The sequence below is a fragment of the Struthio camelus genome, chromosome 5, assembly GCF_040807025.1.
Source record: "Struthio camelus isolate bStrCam1 chromosome 5, bStrCam1.hap1, whole genome shotgun sequence".
NCBI classification, from domain to species: domain Eukaryota; kingdom Metazoa; phylum Chordata; class Aves; order Struthioniformes; family Struthionidae; genus Struthio; species Struthio camelus.
This window is the reverse complement of record NC_090946.1, coordinates 21,017,893-21,032,137: the sequence shown is the minus strand read 5'-3', so window position 1 is coordinate 21,032,137 and position 14,245 is coordinate 21,017,893. Positions and strand designations below refer to the sequence as shown.

The 14,245-nt window shown below is 42.1% G+C and overlaps 1 protein-coding gene and 1 long non-coding RNA gene across 10 annotated transcripts in view; one reads left to right on the top strand and one right to left on the bottom strand.

The window, feature by feature from the left end:
- SOX6 (SRY-box transcription factor 6) overlaps positions 1–14,245 on the bottom strand; it is a 380,365-nt gene that overhangs the window by 363,994 nt on the left and 2,126 nt on the right. For 2 of the 9 annotated variants that reach the window (XM_068944942.1, XM_068944952.1), the window contains exon 1: positions 11,873–11,971. The exons of 3 other annotated variants lie outside the window; for them this stretch is intronic. The gene's annotated coding sequence lies outside the window, so the exon portion shown is untranslated. Of the gene's footprint in view, positions 1–10,655; positions 10,758–11,160; positions 11,180–11,872; positions 12,243–14,245 lie in introns of those variants that run through there. 4 more of the 9 variants (XM_068944949.1, XM_068944945.1, XM_068944944.1 and 1 more) reach the window with 4 other exon arrangements.
- LOC104150460 (uncharacterized) overlaps positions 12,343–14,245 on the top strand; it is a 32,641-nt gene continuing 30,738 nt past the window's right edge. Inside the window, exon 1 of the long non-coding RNA XR_695608.2 lies at positions 12,343–12,609. This is a non-coding gene — a long non-coding RNA (uncharacterized lncRNA). The remainder of the gene's footprint in view (positions 12,610–14,245) is intronic.

The following is a 14,245-nucleotide window of genomic DNA, read 5'->3' as shown; positions in this document are numbered from 1 at the left end:
TCAGCACAGTGTGGCATCAGCAGAGACCAGCAACAGCTGCTGCCTCACCTACAACAGTGAGTGGATTAAAAAAAAAAAAAAAAAGGGGGGGGGGGACAGCTTTAAAGTTTGGGAGAGCTGTTTAAATTGAATATGTAATAACTCTACTGAGGATTTGGACTTTAGCTACACTCAGTAGGGGTGCTTCATTACCTACTTGTGGGAATGCCACTTGTACGTGGTGAGGTCACAGCCTCCTGGCGATAAATTCCATATCTGCTGTTTAGCCCGGTCAGCTGAAAACAAACTAGCAGATGCTATGCTGATTTGCATCTAGTTGCTAATAGATACTAAAGATACTGAAGAGACAACATGTGAAAGACAGGAAGTATCACGTGGGAGCCACACTTAGACAACATGAGGGGAAAAAAGCGCTCACCTTCTTTATCTAATCAACCCACACTGAATTACTGAAATAGAAAGTTTTCCACAAGAGGAATGCAGTAATCAAATATAATTTTGGGCTGGATTTGTCCCTTACTGTTTAATTTGTTATCCTAGTCACTTCTGTACAATTTTTACTAAAAAAAAAAAAAAAATCAGAAGTCAGTTCAGCAACTGTTTATGCCTTAAAGTTTATACTTCTGTAAGAGATTACACATTCTCACAATTCAGCTAAAAAATTCCTTCCTGCTCCCTCTGCTTTTGGTTATGTTATGCAATATACTCAAAATCACAAAAACCTGAATTCAACCTGTCCAAGGGTAGAGTTCATAAACTGAAACTTCAGATAACCCTCAGTAATTACTTCCTTGGTATCTCAGCTGCCTAACTCTCACCTATCTATCTTTTCTCTTTCCCTGAAAAGACTACATACAAAGCTCAGAGGATTCAAAGCCTTTCACTTTTAGGGCATCATCTTGACTTTAGGTCTGTAATTTGATCCCACTCCTATCGCAGTGTCATGCAACAGTGTTTTCAAAGCAATTGTTGGTGGACACACCCACTCCCCCCATAAAACATCTGACAGTATATCTTCACTATCATCACTAATTGCAGTTTTTGTTACATTCTTAAAATAAGCATCACAGATTGAATCGTTATTGTTTAGTGGCAGCAAAGACTGAAATAGTTAAGAGAGTTTCCACCGACAAGACAAGCCAGAGGGAGAAGGAGAGGGAGACAGAGGGAGGAGGGAAAAAAACTTCCCCGGACTTTACCCAAAGGTTATGTGAAGATCTGCAAAGCAGGGAACAGATGCTCACTTAACTCCTTGAATACTCTGTAGATGTGGTACCTTTTAGTCTAGGCTGAGCTGCGTGAGTCAGCAGAGAGACACATTTGGGCTGACCTTGCCAGGCCTATGGGAGTTTGTATGCAGATACAGCCAAGGGTCAAAAGTTAGAGAGACTGTTGGGTCTAATGGGGGCTGCTTGCAACCTGCCATCCCCCAGGAGCATCATATATATGGGGAAGAAGCCCAGAGGCATGATAACGCATAAGCTAATACAGCCCCAACCTCTGTAAGCCATTCTTGAAAAATAAGGGAGTTTGTGATTTATTCACCTGCAGTGACAATACAGCTTTGAAGTAGAAAGGCTAACAGAGTCTGCTCTCCAAGTGCAGAGTAGCCAGAACTCATAACCGCCAACATTAACACGTTCCTCTGCCTTAAGGCAGCAAGGTGATTGCCCTGCGGAGTACTTTGAATGTAGGCAGATATTCCAACATGGGGAACGTTCCTTTTTCTCAGGTAGGTATGCTGACAAATTTGTACTCCAACAGTAACCAAAACACATAAATGACACCACTAAGAGGAATGAAAAAACTGCAGTACTACTGCACTCCAGACCTGAGAACAAGCTATGTTTTATCTTACTCCTTTTTCCAGAGCATTTGTTGGTAATATCTTTCTTCCTCGATCTCTCCTCCCTGTTTGACATGTTTTCCCATCTCATTACACTTCTCTCAGCTTCCTACTAATAACCTGCATAGCCCTTATGCCATCTCAACCCTAGTTAACCACTCTTTAAGCCCATGAAATCAAGTCGAATAGCTGATCATACCTAACTTGGTTTGAAATAAACGAAAACATTCTATTGTTACTTTAAAAAGAGAAATGCCATTGGTGCAATAATTTCCACCATACACCCATGGTGGAAAGAACACACAGTATAATTGGAACTAGAGCCTATAGAAGGGAACCAGGCACTGCTGTAACTAGCAATTACACTGGTACACCACACTCGAAGCTACTATAACTTTGCTATCTGCTGGTATAACTAAAAGTGACATTTGAATCTTCCTTTCCATCCTTTTTCATTCCCCTTTTCACAGTGATGCCCTGCAAAGGTGCACGTATATATGCATATGCACATATGCCTGTAAACACGTAGATACAAAGTGATGAAAAGAAGCCAGTGACACGCTATCTTTCAAGCCTCTCTGACAAACACACGCTTTCCTCCAAGAGAAAAAAAGTAAGGCCCCATATCATAAAAATACACTAGTGGACATTATCATTTTTGCCCAAATACTTCTATATCAAATTACAAATTGTAGATACATATTCCACTGGAGACCAAAGATCCCATTAGTCAAAATGATACTTCCAGAAAAATACATGGCTGAATTCAAAACACTCAACTCCGTCCAAGTATGAAAAGGTTTTCCTAGAATTCATCTTTGAACTTCCGGGTAAGTTATGAGAACAGGCATCTATAACACAATGTAAGTTTACTAAAAATAAATTGAAATATGTCTGTTTATGTATATAAAAATTTGACACGAGCACATCTACACTTACTTGAACTAAAGTTAAATAAAGTATGTTCTTACTGTAGTAGCCTATACGAGTCCCTCAGCAGTGGACTGGTGACAGGAAAGGTTCTATAGGAAGATAATCTGCCTCAGTAGACCAGAGTGACTGAAAGAAAAAGGGAACATGCATAGCCACAGCCTCCACAGCTGCAGGAAGCCAACAGCCAGAACCCCACAGAGTGCATCTACTATACCAGAAGACTCACTGGAAGAGTAGATACAGAGAGATATATGATCTAGTACACAGTTTACAGGAGATGAATTCCAGTTAATTTCATCCTAAAGCCATAAGCAACATCATGTAGATGAAGCTGATTTCTGACCTTATTTTCTACACTAAATTCAATGCAAACAGGGCTTTCACAGGCAACCCAACTCCTAGCACAGTCACAGAAAGGCCTTTCCATTGAAAGTTTCCTGCTGGCAGGAACTGGATGAAGTCCTAAGGAACACATTTGCAGCAAGAGTAAAATGGCACCCTTCCACTTCAGTAAATGGAGCCACTCTGGCTTACGCTAGCTGGGGATTTGTCTCCACGTGTCTAAAACGTTCCTCCGAAATAGCTCAAAACTCAGATACGGAATAAATAAAATCCTCCAAACTGTTCACCCCCAAAAAAATAAGTCAGGTGTATGAAACATCTCTTCCCTGGAAAGTTTCTAAAGTGTGATTCATTATTTAGTTCCACATAAGCTGGATTCGGTACTTCCGAGGTAAAATGCAGCAAGTATCCTCAGGACACTACTCTACTACATTTAGGAGAGGAAATAAGGATTAACTGAGGCAGTTAAAACTATAAGAGGAATGTAGATGGGCAACTACATCCTATCTTAGCTGGAATTAGGCCATGACATTGAGGTTAACCCCCCCCACTCGTGCAAAAATACCATGGGTTTTTACTAACCACAAATGGTCAGGATCTTAGTTTAACAAGCCCATCCACAACAGTAATACAGATGTAAAAAGCATACAGAACATCATCCAGAAGTGTGATATTATAGCTCAAAGTACTCACGTATTCATAAACCAACTGTAATCTGTTATTGATACAATGAAGTGAGATTTATAAGATTACCATAATACACAATACTCTATTTAAATATGAAGACTTCCCAAAAGCTTCCCCTCAATGGTTTCGCATTAATGGACAGAGCCTCTGTAGAACAAGTATCTATGAGTAATGAGGGTGTTTGCAGCTCTCACAGCCTCCTCCACACTGAGACACTGACCAACACGGCTTGTGAAGTAAACAATTCGACAGCAACCCTTCCGGAACAGCTCCTTACGAGGACAATCTACTCTGGAATTACAGTCACATCTATTTCAGAATAGAGTATCCACATACGGAGCTCCTGTGAAATAATTTTTGCCAATTTTTCCACATAGGTAGGTCTTTGAAGCAATGTATTAATTCCCTTTCTGTGCATAACAACTAGACAGAATTAATAAATACATATTATATCACTAAAAATATTAGGTTCCAGTACATGCATCTAATTTGCCATAAAGTATGATACATAAGAAATGACACCATCTTCAATGCACCTAAAAAGATATTAGCATTTTTCTTTCTAATAAAAGACATCTCAAGCAAGTAGTAACATTTCAGTGGCATGTAGAAGGGGTCTTAGAGAAACACACAAAAAAATATGACTATAAACAAGCCATCATTCTGGTAAGAGGAAATACAAACAACCAGAATAAAAATAGTTGATGCACAAAAGCCATAATGAGGGGGTTGCTCAAAAAATAACTTCTACTTTGAATGGTTTGGATGAAATACAAATTATCCACAGAAAAGTGTGGACTGGCATAAATGTTTGTACAAAATTATAAGTATATTTCTAGAAGTATGCACGAGACAACCGCCTGCATGCTGCACAAGGTCCCAACAACGCTCTGCTTAAGTGCTAGTGCACAGAGTCCAAACCACTGCATTTTAATTACTATGCAGCCTCAGATATATTGCCTTTGATATGGAAATGTTCTTGTTCTCTCATCTTCACATACGGTCTCATGCACAGAAATCTTTATCTGATTCATAAAAAATAAACTAGAATCCAATCTCAACACCTGACCTCAGTGCTTAGAAGTTTTTTACTAAGCATGGTGTCACTATAAAAAGAATGGCTAATACTGGTGTAAAGTTAGATATTTTGAGCAAGGATATGAAGGATTTGCAGTTAGGAATCAAATCAATACTGCACCTCTGAGGTTTTAGAGTTTCCTGTTGTCTTATGTCAGTCTACGAGAGACTGGAGAAACAATTGACTGTATAGCTAGCTGGAGAAGAAAAAGAAAATATTTAAATGACATCCTGTCTTACCACGAATAGAAAAGATGCATTTTAGGCACTCGCTGTCTGAAACAGGTTCTGAAATCTAATAGCCCACTAACATCAAACTGTCCACCTCTTTTTTTAATTGGTAGATTACATTTTTATGCATATTTTAAATGTATGCACTAAAAACTTCACACTGTAAGAGTCAAAAATGTTTCCCAAGCTTTACTTTATCAAGTGGGTAAAATAAAGAATATTTACAACACAAGAAAGTAATTTTCTGTATCTTAAAATAATATGCTGCTGCTAAGAAGGCTAACAAATTTTGCTTTGACAAATTCTACCAGTCACTCAGAAAACATTATCTATTCAGATGCATTTAGATAATTCTCCTAGCTCTATAGAATTACATTCTGGTTTTATAAAGAATATGATCTTTGTAACCTCTCTATAGAAGATAATGACCCATCTGTAAATCATTTAGTTGCAGGTTATCTGTTTTTTATCACTTCTAGTACCTGTCTGTGCCTGATATGATACCTTTAAACACATTAGCTTGATGGAATGTTTCTCTTGACTTCAAAAAACATCGATTGATAGCTATGTATTCTCCACTATAAATGAATGACTAATTAACCTAGTTTACCAATATATCTAATTTTATATCATTCTTTCCAATTTGCAAGAATCATGAAACGTTTGATTAAACTAATTCCCAAGCAACAATTTTCAAACTTAGGCTACTGTTTTCTTTCGTCTTAATTTAACAGGACAAAACAGTAAACATAAAACTGATATGAGGTTTTTTAAAACATACAAGAGGAGGAAAGAAATGTATATGTACTGATTCTTGTTTCTTTAAGAGAAAATCCATTTTTCAGGTTCCTGTTGTACTAATTGAAAGAGAATTATTTAAAACTTCACTGAATACTTGAATATACGATGGGTATGTGTAGCAGTTTCACCAGTGCCAAAGAATTCCAGACTTTTTAAAAGACAGTAAACTAAAAATTGGCAGGAAATCTCTTACAATGATGTCACAAATATTTGTTGTTGCCACAGAATAACGTTCTAAAAGAACACCTACTTCTGCGCTGAAAAAGCTTTGGGAACATGTAATTATCCAGTTTTATCACTGTAGAAATCGACTGCTTTCCAGCAAATACGTCTATCAGATCTCTCCCTTCTGCACAAAACTAAATCTAAATAAATATACCCATATATTCATAGGGACATCACACCGACCAAGTACACAGCCCTACTAATGACAAGATTCTACCGTATTTTGTTGCTTTTAAAATACAGTTATGGCTTGTAATGATGTATTAATAAGTACTCCTAAAGAATTTCATATGTCTAAAAATTTTTGAATAGCTTATATAAAATAAAAGGGAAGTCAGTTGCTATGTTTCAGGAATACGTCTCAAAGTTCTCATTCTTGCTATTCTATCTAAGGACAAAATTGAAAACTATTTGTAGAACTAAACAAAAAAACACTGAGAGAGACAAACAGAAATGAACTTACTAAGGCAAAACCTTGAAACTGCACCTTTGTATTTTGTTGCTACTTGACTAATAAGCTGTATGTGAACTACCGAATATATCATAAAGCAGTGCTTTTCTCTCGGGTTCTGACATCATTTAGAAATGTTTCAAAGCTCTGTTTCCTTGATTTACTATTTTAACAGAAATGTTTTTAAAATATGTCGTTGTATCACTTTAGTGGATGTAGCTTATATATACACATACACAAACACCCCTATTTACATAACTTTTAAGGCATTAGTCATTACACAGAACCTCTGCCAAAAAAGCCCGTTGATCTTTCAAGTCACACTACAGAAAGAGAAATATACATCACCCCATTGTATGGGGTGAAAAAAAAGTATATTGCTATTTGTCTTTCCTAAGTAATTTTTGTTCTGTGAAATAAATAAATAATTTGACAGGAGCCTTTTAAGTGTGAACCATATACTTTTAGGGTGAAATCAAACCAATTGTAAAAGATTAATGGATATGCTTCCTGAAGTGGTATCTCCCAAGATGATTACAGCGTTTAACAGATATAAGGTCAAGACTAAAGAAACTTTCTAATGTCCACTGAGAACAAAATATTTGCTTCTGCTATCATTATGCAAAGCTCTGGCCTTCATTACCACAAGATATTCCAAGGCCTCTAAGAGCTGCAGACTTACATGTATAGTTTCAATAAAAATATGTTCAAAGATTTAAAAAAAAAAAAAAAAGTCCAAAGGGATTTTTTTTCTCCCACTGAGCAAAGAAGTTCTGCTGGAAGTGACCACTAACAATTGTTGGCTACATATTAAAAAGTACTGGCTAGAGAACAGGGACTGGCAGTCCACACTTGTGAACAAAATCAAATTGACAGGCAAAGGCAACCAGCTTTGGACGTTAGCTATTTTTTTCTACAAGTCAGACACTAATGGCCTCATGAAAGAAATGGATCGGCTCCACTTTATTTCTCTTCTCCTTGCTTGCACAAATGTGTAAACGTAAGAACAAAAAAATGAAGCAAAGAGTTACGTAAGTTCAACACAGAATCAGTAACGTGCAGGGCAGACAGACAGCCATCTGTCTCACTCTCTTTATACTATGCGTGATACACATGGCACTACTTTGCACCCTACAACTAACAGAAAAGGGAACTAAGTGAGCTTTAAAGCAGTGTAGCTAAGTCTCCTAGCAATACTGAAACAAAGTGGAACTGCAAGAAAGAGAGGAAAAAATAATGCATTTAGCAGAGGATGAAAGATTTTTGAGCAAAGGGCCTCTTATATTCTCATCTCTGAATGAATTAAAGTTCGGGGGGAGGAGGCCGGAGAAACCAGAGCGAGCGAAACAAAAAGTGTGACAGGAGCAAAGGAGCCAGAAACTGTGAATCCGGGCTAAACGTGGGCAGACGCCGGGAGCCGGAGCCCGCAGCTCGGCGTCCCCAGGCGGCGCGGGGGCCGGGCCGAACCGAGCCCCGGCGCGGCCGCTGCTGCCCGCGGCAGAGGCGCCGCGGGGCCCCGGCCGGCCGCCCCCGCCCGCCGCGGCCGCTCGGGGCGCGGAGGGCCCCGGCCGCCGGGGAGGGGCTGCCTGCGGCGGGACGGCGTGAGCCGCCCCGGGGCCCCGGGCCTGGCCGGGGGAGCCCCGCGCCGCCACCCCGGCGGGCGCTTGCCCCGGCCCCCGGGGCCCGCAGCGCAGCCGGGGCGGGGGCTGCGCCCCGGCGGGAGGCGGCGGCCGGAGCGCCCCGCCGGGGGTGCCGCCGCTGTGCCCGGGCCCCGGCCCCCGGGCAGCGGGAGGCTGCGGGCTGGCAGCGAAATCATGCCGGAGCCGCGGTGCCCGCGCCGGGGCTGCGCTCGCAGCGGGGACGAGGCTCACCTTCCCCTCCCCCCGAGGAGCGCACTTCAAAATGGTTTTGCAGACGCTGGCCAAGCTGCACTTGGTGCATTGATTCCAAGTACAGAGCCTGGTTTGGTTTCCGTATATTCTTTGGCTTTTAATAGCTAGCTGAGGAAAAAAAGAAAGCATTATTGTTTTCCTTCTTTCCTTCTCTCATTGCCTATTCTAAATTTGACTCCAAAGTTTAAGCAGTTGAATTGGCTAATTCTGAATGCAGTCTATTGAGAGACCAGACACAGCAGTACATCCCTGTATAGCAATAGATACAATGTGCTGAATTGGCAGTCTAATTATAAATGTGGCATTTGGACCTCCTTTCAGACCCAGTGCCACCTTACCTTATGAGGGAACTTCAACTACAGCAACTGTTCAAAACAAAATGCCATTACAGGATCAGCTTCACCCAACACTGGAACCAGCCAGGGGATTGTTTTACAAACAGCCTTTCTCACTTAACACAAGAATGTATTATAAGAAAAAGTTATGGATAGTGCAGAGTCTGAAGAAAACGCGTATGTAGTTTCTGCCAGGTGTCGAGCTACTTCAAACTGCAGCATACTCCAAATGACCTCATTATTTTCTTTTAAATGTACTCACTATAAATAGATTATTTTTTATTTTTACTAGAATGAACTGCTAGGTACGCTTGCTGTTTATATTCCGAGCACAGTGAGCATATAACATTGTGAGCACAGAAACACACAAAATATCCTGGCTTAAAACAAAAACCTGCAATAAAATCTTACCAAAGAACTCATGACGTGCAGAAAAAGTTTTTTAAAGAGTCCTTTCTATGGAAATATTTGTATATAATGGCAGACTACATGCACATATCTCACATTCATTCTTACTATTTACTTTATGGTATAATGGCTTAATTAAATGAGTGGGCACAAGCACGTCAATAAAACAAGTCAAGTCAAGTCGAAGTCTCAAAACAGGTTTCAAAATTACTCCATTACACGAATACAGAAAGGGAAATTCGTTAATTTTTGGACTCGAAACCCTGCTTAAGGACCGGATAACACTGTTCGCCTGTCCTTAAGATCAACAGTGAAGACAGAAATACTAAAAATGTTAAAATAAGGGTAAAAGAAAACATTATGAACAAAGTGCCGATCATGTGCCGAAGGCTATTTAAATTACTTTAATAAACATATACCTTATCTACCAGCAGCAGCCGAAGATATATTACTTTATCACTGAAAGTTTCATCGTCTACGTTTTTGGGAAACACCCCTAGGACAGAACTAATCTGTCGTCCCCAGGCTCCCAACGCGCTGACTCTCTCCTGTGAGACACCCCTTACACTCAGACACAACACTAATTGTGTTTTCACGTTGCCACTTTCACTCCTTCCCGTCCTCAGAAAAACCTGTGAAACGGTCTGTAGAAAGCAAAGACAGCAATCAAATCGATACGATCAGTGCCTCTGACTGACCTCCAGGCCCTGCTCTCCTAAAGCGCACAGCCCCTGCTGCAAAGCGGGTTAACTGCTCCATGCTGTTCAGCAGCACTGGGACACGGAGCGAGGAAGCTCTCTCGGCAGAGCAGCAATTCACTGGCAGCTAAATTATTAATGTACGCATGTAAGTACCTGATCATATAAGGCGTATATGTTCTTTTTCACGTCTCTACACACACATATATATGCTACCACGTCGCAAACACACGCGTACATGCATTACACGAGAATACTCAGCAGCCTTGCCCAGTGCCTGCTCCTCTCGGAGAGCGCAGGGAAGCTGGAGAGGCAGAATCATTAGCTCCCACTGATAATTCTTTTCAGGATCATGAATGGAACAATTGTCAAAAACTGCGGGAAAAAAACAAGCCCTAAGACTATTATAGACAGACACAGCTTGTGTGCGCGCATGTGACATTTTCAGGCAACACAGATTTGTTCATAAACTCTTCAGCATTATTCGAGATAAAACATTAAATTGCTTATACAGTTAAAGAGGCTCCTTATCCCTAATCAAAAAACAAACAGCTTCGAAGGTAGTGAAAGCTAGGAAAAGAACAACCTCTCCACCAGACACACCTTGCCTTACTCGGATTCTACAGCACTGTCTATAAGCAGCTGCTATATGTTGCTGCACTGCCACTACTTTATTTTAATAATAATAATAATAATAACAATAAGTGAAATACTTCCTGAAAAACTTACTTTGCATTTAGTTTAGGCACTATTCTTTTTTTCAGCTCGCAAAGGAAGCCGTTTTGTCCAGGTTAGGTATTGTCTACTTATGGATCAGCCTCTGGCTAAGGGTTTATTTTAATTTATGGCTTATGCATTCTTTTAAGGTCGATTTGCATGACCTCCGGCAAAGAGCTAAGGCAGCAAGAAATCCCAAGTCGAATGTTGCCACAAAGCGGCACAGATCTCCCCTCCTCATGGTGTAAACAGAGCTCTCTGATGATGGAGTGCTTTCTTCCCCCCTCCTTCTGTATCACAAATTAGGGTGTGATACCAATTTTAAAGTTTTCAGTATAACTTTATCCAAACCCTCTGCTTGGAGAGATAAGGCGCCACCACAGGAACTACAAATACTCGGGACAGTGCCCCGTTGTGGCCAAAAACAACATTACCACCTACAGGTCCAATATCTTTGTATTATTGCATGCTCCGTGGATAGCTCTCATTTGTGGCGAACTTCAAAGCAGTTACCCACCTCAAACTTAACGGAGAATTTAAAAGCACTATTAAATTCCTTTCGCCTTTCTCCATTCCGTGTCTTTGGGGGTTAGCCGTGAAGAGAAACCCACGCAAACACTTCGGAGTAATGACAGCAGCTCTCTGCTCTCTAAGATTTATTTCGGATTTTATTTTTCCTCTCTCCCTCTCCTGTTAGTTTCTTACGTACAATATATTCCTAGCACCATGTGTTCGCCTGCCGTGGGTGATCTTAAAATACAACGCTGATCTGTCACTACATTTTAAAATAAACTCTACTCGGGGAGGATGAGAAAGTGTTGTGATTTCAAGGTACTGAGGTCCCTTAATGTCTCTCTGAAACCCCGGGATTCAAGCAGCCCCGGAAACTCACACGGGGACGAGACTATAACTACTTTTCCCTAAAAAAAACCTCGTGGTATAAAAGTAAATAATCGTGCAGGGGGAGGCAGAGGGGGAGCGGGGGGGGGGGGAATTCAGCAATGTTAAAAGCTAAACAACAGATCTACCTCCGGACGCTGCTGCTTTAGTCAATTGCAACTAACAACCCATTAAAGACAGCGCAGGGGGAACCGGATTCTCTCCTGCAAAGCGACATAAATCCAGCGAAAACCCATTAAACCACCACCACCACCACGCAGCCACGCAGCACTACACACCACAGAAAACAACAGGTATACAACACAATAGGGCTTTTTTTTCCTGGTTACCTCCTCGGGATCCAGTGTGGCACAAAGCACTGGGAGAGCCTCCTTTTTTTTTGCAACGCGCTTCGGTAATTTTCATTAAAAAAAGAGGGAAGGAGGTGAAAGGAGAGAGAGAAGCAGGAATAAATGGGTAGTAATTCGGTAAAATAAAATAAAATGAAATAAAATAAGGTAAAATAAGATAAATGAACTAAAGTCTGCTGGTGTGTCTCCGGGCCATGGATGTGCAGGATCCCGATCGTTAGAAGTTTGCGGATGGGTTGCCTGGAGATTTGGTTACAATCAGGTTCATTATTATTATTTTTTTTCCTCCTGAAACAAGTGAAGGCGATGGTTACTGCTGTCAATCTTGGCAATCAATGTGAGCGGCCATGTCGTAAGTATTCAAAGCATTTCCCGTCGTGCAACATCAGAAAGTGAGTGGCCAGGGCATTGATCTGAGGAAGGCAAAAGGAGGCAGGGCTCCCCCGCCCAGACAGCACAGGCAAGATGAGACAACAGAGAGAGAGAGAGAGAGAGAGGGAGAGGGAAGGAGAGAGAGAGGGAGAGGGAGACTGAGAACGAGCGAGCGGGGAAAGCAACAACTGAAGAGAAAGTGAGCACAAAACAGAAAGTGAAATCACCCCAGGCTGCCAGCCGCATCCCCGAGAAGCTATCACCACTCACATTGCTATTAGACAAATGAAACCCTAAACCTCTCTACTCTAATGACCACTGATTGCCCGGAGTGGTGAGGAAAGGTACTAGAAAGTTACCGGGGAGGGGGTGCGAGGGCGGGGAGGGGGAGGGCGGCGGGGGCCGGAAAAGGAGGAGGGGGAGCGGGAGCGGGGGGGTCCCGGGAGAGCCGGGGACGCGGAACCGGCGCGGGCGGAGGGCAGAGTCGGGTTACAGCCGGCACCCGCGGCGCCGCCGCGCCCGCGCCGCGCTCCGACCGGCCGCGGGCAGGCACGCGCCGCAGCACCGCTCGCCGGCTCCTGGGCGCAGATCGCAAGAAGAATAGAAAAGCGAAAAAGGGGGGAGGAAAAAAAAGAGGGAGAGAGAGAGAAAAAGAAAGACAGTCTGCAGGACACAGGATGTCCATCCTGGTCAAAAACCGGGCACCGAAGACAAGCGATCAGCAAACGCTCACTGACAGCTGATAAACGGGGCTCTGAGGAGCCCCGTCGGGGTAAAACCAGATGAAACGTAAAGGTAAATTACACCAGAGATGGGCTACAGGCTACACCAGCCCACGGGAGAGAAAGGGGAGAGAGGAAGAAGCAGGAACTCGGAGTCCAAACTAGGTGAGGATGCGTTCAGCAGAGGTGAAGCGTGAGCAGAGTTAGAAGGAAGAGACAGGTACGATGTGGGAAGAAATGAACTGATTTAGAAAGGACTCAAGTTGAAGTTGCGATTCTCGTGGCGATGAGCAGAGACTTCAGCAGCGGCAGTCTCTCTCCTCCAAAAGGCAGCAGATAGGGACTTGAATACCAACTCGAATGCCAATTTAGGAACTCGCGCTCCCTTGGCAGAGCTAATTGGAAGAAAAATCTGGGAGAAAGAAGGGAAAACTAGAAGGAGATGGGGAGAATATCAACCAGTGGCATAGAGCAGTGCAAAATCAGGAAAGTCTCTCCCCTGTATTTTTACGTTCCAAGGCTAAACATAAAAGAGTCTTTCAAACTGCCAGGGGCCCGCAGGATCAGGTGGGCAAACAACGCCGGAAAGCTAACGTCTCCCTCTTTTGATATTATTCACACCTAGGCTAAACTGTTGTTAAGACGAGAGTGTGGAAAGCAACCTCAAGCCCACAAAATGAGAGAGAGAGAAGTTGTTGATTCATCTCTGTATTTTTGGCACTTTCTCCCCATTTTCCAGAAGGCGCCTGGAACAGTTAGTAACAGAGAAACTTTTTAATTTTAAAATAGCTTCATAACTTATAGAGGCCAAAAAGACGAGCAGAAAGCCTGATTTCGCTTTCCTCCTCTCTCCAGTAGAAATCTGCAGAAAAGGTTAGAAGCAGAAGCATACCCAGCTCTCCTGCAAATGCACCTTGCTTCATTAGAACGTGATGAAAATTGAACATTAACGTGATGACACAGGACTGATCTGATCTGGCTCTACCCTATTTTATTAAGCTGGAAAACTCAAAACAGTAGTAGAGTCGTGCATATTGCATTCTCTGCCTTGCTATCCGAGGTATTACCGTCCCTCTCTGGTTGAGTACAGGGAAAATGAGTTTTAAGTCAGAACCTCTTGGAATAACGGGATTATTTTATAAAGTATTTTTGGTAATTCCACTTAAAAAAAAAGGCATTCAGGTACTATTCGGTGAGCAACAATCACCTCGAAACAGAACTTTAAAGGTATCCATTCAAGCTTCATCATTAAATTAGC